Raw genomic sequence first — 7513 nt, 5'->3', positions numbered from 1 at the left:
AAAATAAATAAATCTTTAAAAAGTAAATAAAATGATGCTGTTTAAGAAAATAAGAAAAGGAAAGTGTTTACATATTCTGAAATTCATTGGTAATGTATGAGAATTCTTATTTTCTTGCACGATAGCTACCAGTAGACATTGCTAATTTTTGAATTTATGTATTATTTTTAATAGTTTATTAGCTTTAGAATAATGCTTTTATATAATCTTAACTCTAAAATAGTTGTAAACATGGGAAAAGTATTAATACAGAACCATTTATAAACTACAAAAAATGACTTTAAAAAATAATGAACTATAAAGCACCAGAATAAAGTAACATATGGGTAGTAGTTCTTTAGTTATAAAATAAGATATTAAGGGGGTTATGGGTGGCTCACTCAGTTAAGCATCTGCCTGGGTCTCAGGTTATCATCCCAAGGTCTTGGCATCTAGCCCCACTGGCTCCCTGCCCAGTGGCAAGTCTGCTTCTTCTTCTTCCTGGGCTGCTCCTGGCCCACCCCCATACTCTCTCTTGCCAGGTCTCTCTCTCTCCAATTAAAAAAAGAAAATTTACTCAGATTATTAAATATTCTCTCATATTGTGATCTTTATTGGTAGCATAGTTTTCCACTTTATACAATGTTATAATTTGACCATTCTTACATAGTAAGATTTATTATAATATTTTTGATATTAGGACTACAGTAGCAATTAATGCACTTCTTTTACCTAATAACAGTTTCTAAATAACCACAATGAGTAACAATTGTAATGACACATAAGAATATTATGAGATACTGTAATCATAATATACTACATTATTCTTTTTCAAATAAGTAATTAGTTTACTTTCAAAATATATGGCTATTTTAATGTTTCTAGCATAAATGATTAGGTTAATTTTGCAAGTTAGCTTTAATTTACATTTATTATTACTGAATATTAATTTTTTATTAAGTATTAAACTTCTGTGAATTACCTTTTCCACAAAATTAGATTTCCTTTTTTTTAATCTCCTCTTCTTATCCTCTCCTCTCCCTACTCATTCTTCCATATATAGGTGTGCATATATGTGTGTATATAAATATATATGTATGTATATATGTATATACATAAAAACATATATGTATATGTATGTAATCCCCAATCATAGATTCTGTGTTTGAAAATTTGCCTGTTTGCTAAAATGTCTTTATAATTTCAAAATCAGCATTCCCAGAACACTTGTAGTCATTCATGACTGAAAGATTTGAGTTGTCCCACTTGCACATTCCAGCTGAAGCTACACACTCTACTTTCTTATTTCAGTTCTCCCACTGTAAGCTAGTACCTTTTTCCAGTTTATTTAGTGCAAAGCTTTTGGCATTTTGTGCTTTTTGCTGTTTAAAATGGTTCCCAAGCACTGAGTAAAGTGCTGTCTAGTGTTGGCCAACTCAAGAAGGTTATGATACCTTGGAGAAAGTACCTTTGTTTCATAAACTTCGTTTGGTCATGAGTTGGGTTTTTGGTCATTAATCCAATGTTAACAAATCAACAATATGTATTAAATAAGGCATCTTTAAAAAGAAACACACAAAAATAGTTATGAATTGTTACCAGAGGCTTGAAAAAAGCTAATTCTACAAACAGTGGTTCAATATATATTCGTATACATACATATGTGGTGTGCATATATGTGCGTGTATAGTAGTTACTGTGTCTTCCATCATTTTTAATAGTCGTTTCTTGATTTTCTTGTTTTTTTTGAATTTTTTATAGGTTATTCTTTGATGACTAGGAAAACTTTCTGATTTTTTTAAAAATTTGCTTTACATATAGGAAATTTCTCTCTTGTCTCATGAACTAATACATATATGCCCATATTTTTTATAGTTGAATGATTTATTACAGTCAACTCTTTAATACATCTGGATTTTATTTTTTCATGTAAGGTGCATTACACTGTCATTGAAGAAACCTGCTCTGTAATTAAAATGTTTCCTTTGTTTCACTTGCCAAAGGCAAATGGAACTAATACCCATGGGTCCTGTCACATATATTACTCCTTTTGAAGATATGTCTCTGTTAATTAAATAAAGACACTATGATTGGTAAAAGATGGCTACCAAGCTCTCTCTTTCCAGAAGAGTTCAGTTGGTAGCTAACTTAACTTTAAAACAACCAGGTAAAATATTTTAGCTTTAGTTTATTGTTTGCATGGATATATTTTGATTGTTTTTATTTTGCTTGGAACATTGTATTTGTTATTTAGCTGTATGGAAAATTCTGAGGCCTTCCTTTGCATTTTAATGTTGAGACTAAGCCTTCAGCCATTAAGGGAAAGCTTTTTGCCTGGGTGGTCCTGGGAATGTGACACTGGTGTGCTGCCTCAGACATTAAAGTGTCCCTGACAGGTAAGACAGGAATTGACATTAACCACATTCTTTGAATCTGGCTACAGAGCATGGACAAGAATCATTCCCACTCATCTGCCTAGTGCATGGATCAGCTATCAAAATTCTGAGTTTATTGTTAGAAATAAACAAGTTAATCCACTTAATCCTTATTTCTCTCTCCCCAATGAGTTCCTTCTTTGGAACACCAAAGGCAAGATGAAAAAGTACTTGAGAGAAGTCTTTAAGACATGCTGCCTATGATCAAAAGCCAAAGGAACACTGTAGTCTCCTTTTGAATGTGTACGTCAACTTGCACTTGGCAATTACTATAAACACCTCTGTGTGCTAAGAAACCAGTCTCCCTCTCTTTAAACTCCCTAAGACAACAAATCCTAAGTAGAGAATAAAGACTCTGGATATACAGAATATAATTTTAGTATTTCTCAGAGAAAAAGGTCACTATATGATTAAAATAAGGTATCAAAAGAAGATAAGTACTAGAATGTCAGGAAGAAACTATCTGTTGTCTTTGAAGACGCTCAGGCTGGCTTACTATAACTGGGAGAGAAACGTATTTGAGTTTTGGTCCATTTCTGCATTTTTTCAGCCTGGGCTTATCTCCAACAGCTTTCTTGCTGATTTACATTGGTTTAAACTTTTACTCCTTCAGACTATCGGACTACTATTACTGAACACCACATCCTTCATGTTGTTCCATTACACACAAAAAATCTACAACAGATGCCAATTATTTAGGGCATAAATTCTAAAATCTTCTGACTGCATGTCACCATGCATCACGATACCGACCCCCTTACCTGACTATTCTAATTTTCCACAACCTCAAAACTATGTCCTCTTGCTTCGTCTCCTCCTATTCCATCCATTCCCTGTACTCGTTTATTTGTCCTGATCTCTGGTAATCTGATTTTCCATCTTTAGTTGGTGGGCCACTGACTTTCTCTGTTCCTTTTTACCATCAAACACTGGGGCACCTGGGTGGCTCAGTGGGTTGTGCCTCTGCCTTTGGCTCGGGTCATGATCTCAGGGTCCTGGGATTGAGCGCCCCATTGGGCTCTCTGCTCAGCAAGGGGCCTGCTTTCCCCTCTCTTTCTGCCCACTTGTGATCTCTCTCTCTCTGTCAAGTAAATAAATAAAATCTTTACCAGCAAACACTAATCACTAATCGCTTTACAATTTGGTAGTGACATGATTTGTTATTATTATGGGAATTGGGTGTGCTTCTCCAAATGAATTAAGTGCTCTGAAGGTGTGAATTACATACTGTAATTTCTCACTTCTAAAACACATTGACATCTTTCATTTAGGAAAATAGAGAAGAGGGTACATGATAATTGATGATGAGGGTAAGAATTGACAAATAAAATTAATGTTTATTATAAAGCAATCATCAGTAACAAAAAATCTTTCTGGAAACAGCTTTGCAAAAATCAGTTTTGATATTTTAAAATTTGCTCATTAGGGGTACTTTGGACAGAGGACAAGATGGAAAGAGTTACTAAGGATGATGATATAAGTGAGATGACCCAGAAGAGGATTTATTTAGCTTTTCCCCAACTCCTTGTGTTGTTTTTCACTAATAAAAATGCATAGATATTTAGTAAGTAAATGAGATTACTTCAACCAAAAGAATGTCATATAGAAATCGTGCCTTTGGCTGGTTGCAGCAGCAGTTAGAGGAGTACAGAGTGGGCTGGGAAGATACAAGGGAGACGTGGCCGAGTGTCTATCCTATATCCCACTTGAATCTATTTTTGCCTTCCATTAAGTCTAGTCTTTCACAGAGCCTTGAAGGTGAGGACTGGCCATATTCACCACAAAATAATTAATATATGGAAGGGTTAATGGAAGAAGCCCTTACCCCAGCTATAAATTGGCTTCAAGTCATAGCTGATATTCATCTTCTCAATCCTCTGTCATTGACCACGTACCCATTGAGGTCATCCCATATTGCATTGTTGAGTATTACAAGTCCTCAGGTGCTTTGCTCTTGTCAGGCTGTGATTATTACAATTGACAGTTATCACTGGGCATTGAAGCAATAATAGATACACAGTGGATCTCATGAGTTCCAGAGTAACCCAAGGATCATTACCCACTTCTGTTTTCCTGCCACTCTGCTGACCCGAGGAGACCAAAATGATGACAGAAAGATTTTTAGGTGCAAGGTTAGTTGAACCCTTCCTGTATTATTTCTTGGAAATATTTCCCTTTCAGGAGCTGTGATCTCAAAATGAGCTGATGGTCGCAAGGTTCAACAATACAAAGCCTGAAAATGAAGCTCTGAAAGTGCTGGTTAGAATGCCCAATTCTACTTCAAACTTTTGGTTTGGGGACTTTTGTGTTCTAGCAGTTGAGGAACACAGCATCATCCATTAGATACTGGTTCAATATAGGCACTGCTTCAATAAAAACAATGCCTAGGGTTTTGCTGTAACCAGAACATACTGCATTAGGAAAGGTCATCTCATACATCTCTCAACTGCACCAAGATTTTCCCAACTGATAACTTTCAGTGATACAGGATTGGTGGCTTAAAATCTGGCATGCTCGAAGCATTAACACTACAAAAATTTGGCAAGTGTACAAATTAAGGTTTCATCTATCTATCATCTATCTGTCTGTCTATCTATCTCTCTATTTATTGGAAAGCCAGTTCCTAAACCTTTTGTTTTGTTGTGTTTTCTCAATTGTTAAACTTTTACCAGCATACCACTGGTAGGGCTTCAATTACATATGGAATTGTGGTGCTGGCAATTTATCTGATACTCATTTCATCATTCTACCAGGGGTAGCAGCTTCTGGATGATAGAGTATATTCTGGAGCAGTAGAGTCAATGGCAAAGTACATTTTTCCATGTCTCCTTAGCTATGAAAAAGGTCACATGGTCTGGGTAAATGATGTACAGAATCCAATGTTATAAAATCAGGAAATTTATATGTGATACTGATACATACCCAGAGAAGTATCAGTTCTGGTAAGGACAAATCCCTGTCTCTTTTGGATACAAAGTATGCGGTGCAATCAACCTGCTCTTAAGTGGCTAGTTCAACAACTTCTGCAGTGCTGCTTTATCCAGACACAGCTTTTGGTTTCTGCTGCTGGCAGGCTTGGTTGGGAATTCAGCAGTGGTGGTAGATTGACAAGAATTAATGAGGGGAAACCCATTGATTCAGCTGATGCATACCCATCCTTTCCACCTTAGCCATTTCATTTCTGGCTCCAGTAGCTAGATTTTGTGATCCCAAGGAGAGAGGTTGGTTGATTTCCCCAGGAGTGATTCTGCCTAACTGGCTTTTTTTTTTTTTTTTTTTTTTTTTAAACATAAAATGTATTATTAGCCCCAGGGGTACAGGTCTGTGAATTGTCAGGTTTACACACTTCACTGTGCTTTGAAGGTTATTACTATGAAACTCGAAGATCAGTGAATACTTAACTCACTTCCATATATTCATCCACATTCCTCTTCCTCAAAGCTTCTTTACCTCTGATCTTTCAATCCGGTTCCTTCCAGAGCCCTAGGCCAAGTCAAGCTTTATTCTATTGCTTAGGATTCTGTGTACAAGCATGCCCTTAGGCTACTTCTATCTTTCTCTAAAATGCATACAACTAAGTTCTTTGCTTAGAATTTAGCTAAATGTAAAGATCCTCTTTCATCTCTGTCCTTTAGACAAAGGTCCCAGGAATGAAGAGTGATGGAATGTTCAAATGGCAGCAAAGAAGCCAGTATGGTGAGAACTAAGGGGGAAGGAGGAAGAGAAGTGGAAACATAGTTAGAAAGGTGACTGGCCCTCAAATTACAAATAGTCTAAAATATTATGAGTATTTTTTCAAATTTTAAATATTATGGATGACATTTCAATGATTTTTTTTTTAAAGATTTTATTTATTTATTTGACAGAGACAGATCACAAACAGGCAGAGAGGCAGGCAGAGAGAGAGGAGGAAGCAGGCTCCCTGCTGAGCAGAGAGCCCGATGCGGAGCTCTATCCTAGGACCCTGGGATCATGACCTGAGCCGAAGGCAGCGGCTTAACCCACTGAGCCACCCAGGCGCCCCCCAATGATTTTTTTAATAATACTTTTTAACCCTCCTTTTATCCCTCATGTGTTTAGAATTTTCTCTCCTTCCTTCCTTCCCTCCTTCTTCCTACCCCCATCTTTCTTTCTTTTCCCTTTTTTTTTTTTTTGAAATGTTTTTTAATACCTGACACTAAAACCCAGGGTATGTATAACAAAGACTTCCTGAATGGGCCACCATACTGGCTGCTTTAAGAGTTACAAGCAACTTTGGGTCATACTGTTGAAATCAACTAGACCAATCTAAGTATCAGGAGCATCTTACAGCCAGGACAAAATGTAGAGTTAGCTTAGGTATCACCTTCTCCATCTTTTCATCTGCAAAAATCTCAAATAGATGGATAGTCAATTTCTATGTGAAATTTAACAACAGAAATCCTATTGTTTTATTGAAATGTTATTGTCATTGTTTATTGAAATACTGTTGCATATGAGAATGGCTTTGGTTGCTCTAAACTTTTTGTTTTGAGTTAAAATCTATATTCCTGAAAATTTTATCTGCTGGTGGTATTCATGTTCCCTGGGTTGGGGGAAAAAAGACCTGATTCCAAATCAGGAGTTTTATTAAATATATTAAATATATTATATATATTAAATATTCCAGTTTTATTTTATATATTTTATTATATATATTAAATATATTATATATATTAAATATTCCAGTCCTTCATATATTCCCTTACCTTTTTTCCTTCAGTATGAATTATGAAACACACTACCACTTATATATCATCTTGTTTTTAACTTATTTTACAGTCCCCATGGAGACTGGTGACAAGAATGGATATAGAAGTTGAAATAGATCCAGCACATTTCCCCATCCACCCAAACCTGCTTTTCTGAAGGAAGCCATGACTCTGAATCTTAATATCCCATGAATTGTATCTTAATACCTTTAGATGTATTGTCATCTGCCAAACGAAAGAGTCAAAATGATATGTAGGAAAACTTTTCCAACCATGTTACTTAACTTAATTCCTCAATAGAAAGAACAACTTCATGGTATCTTAGAACAAAGGAGACCTTCAATGATCACTTAAAGCATGTTTAGAGAC

Source organism: Mustela nigripes, chromosome 13 (assembly GCF_022355385.1).
Source record: "Mustela nigripes isolate SB6536 chromosome 13, MUSNIG.SB6536, whole genome shotgun sequence".
Classification (NCBI taxonomy): Eukaryota; Metazoa; Chordata; class Mammalia; order Carnivora; family Mustelidae; genus Mustela; species Mustela nigripes.
This window is presented reverse-complemented; position numbering follows the sequence as displayed.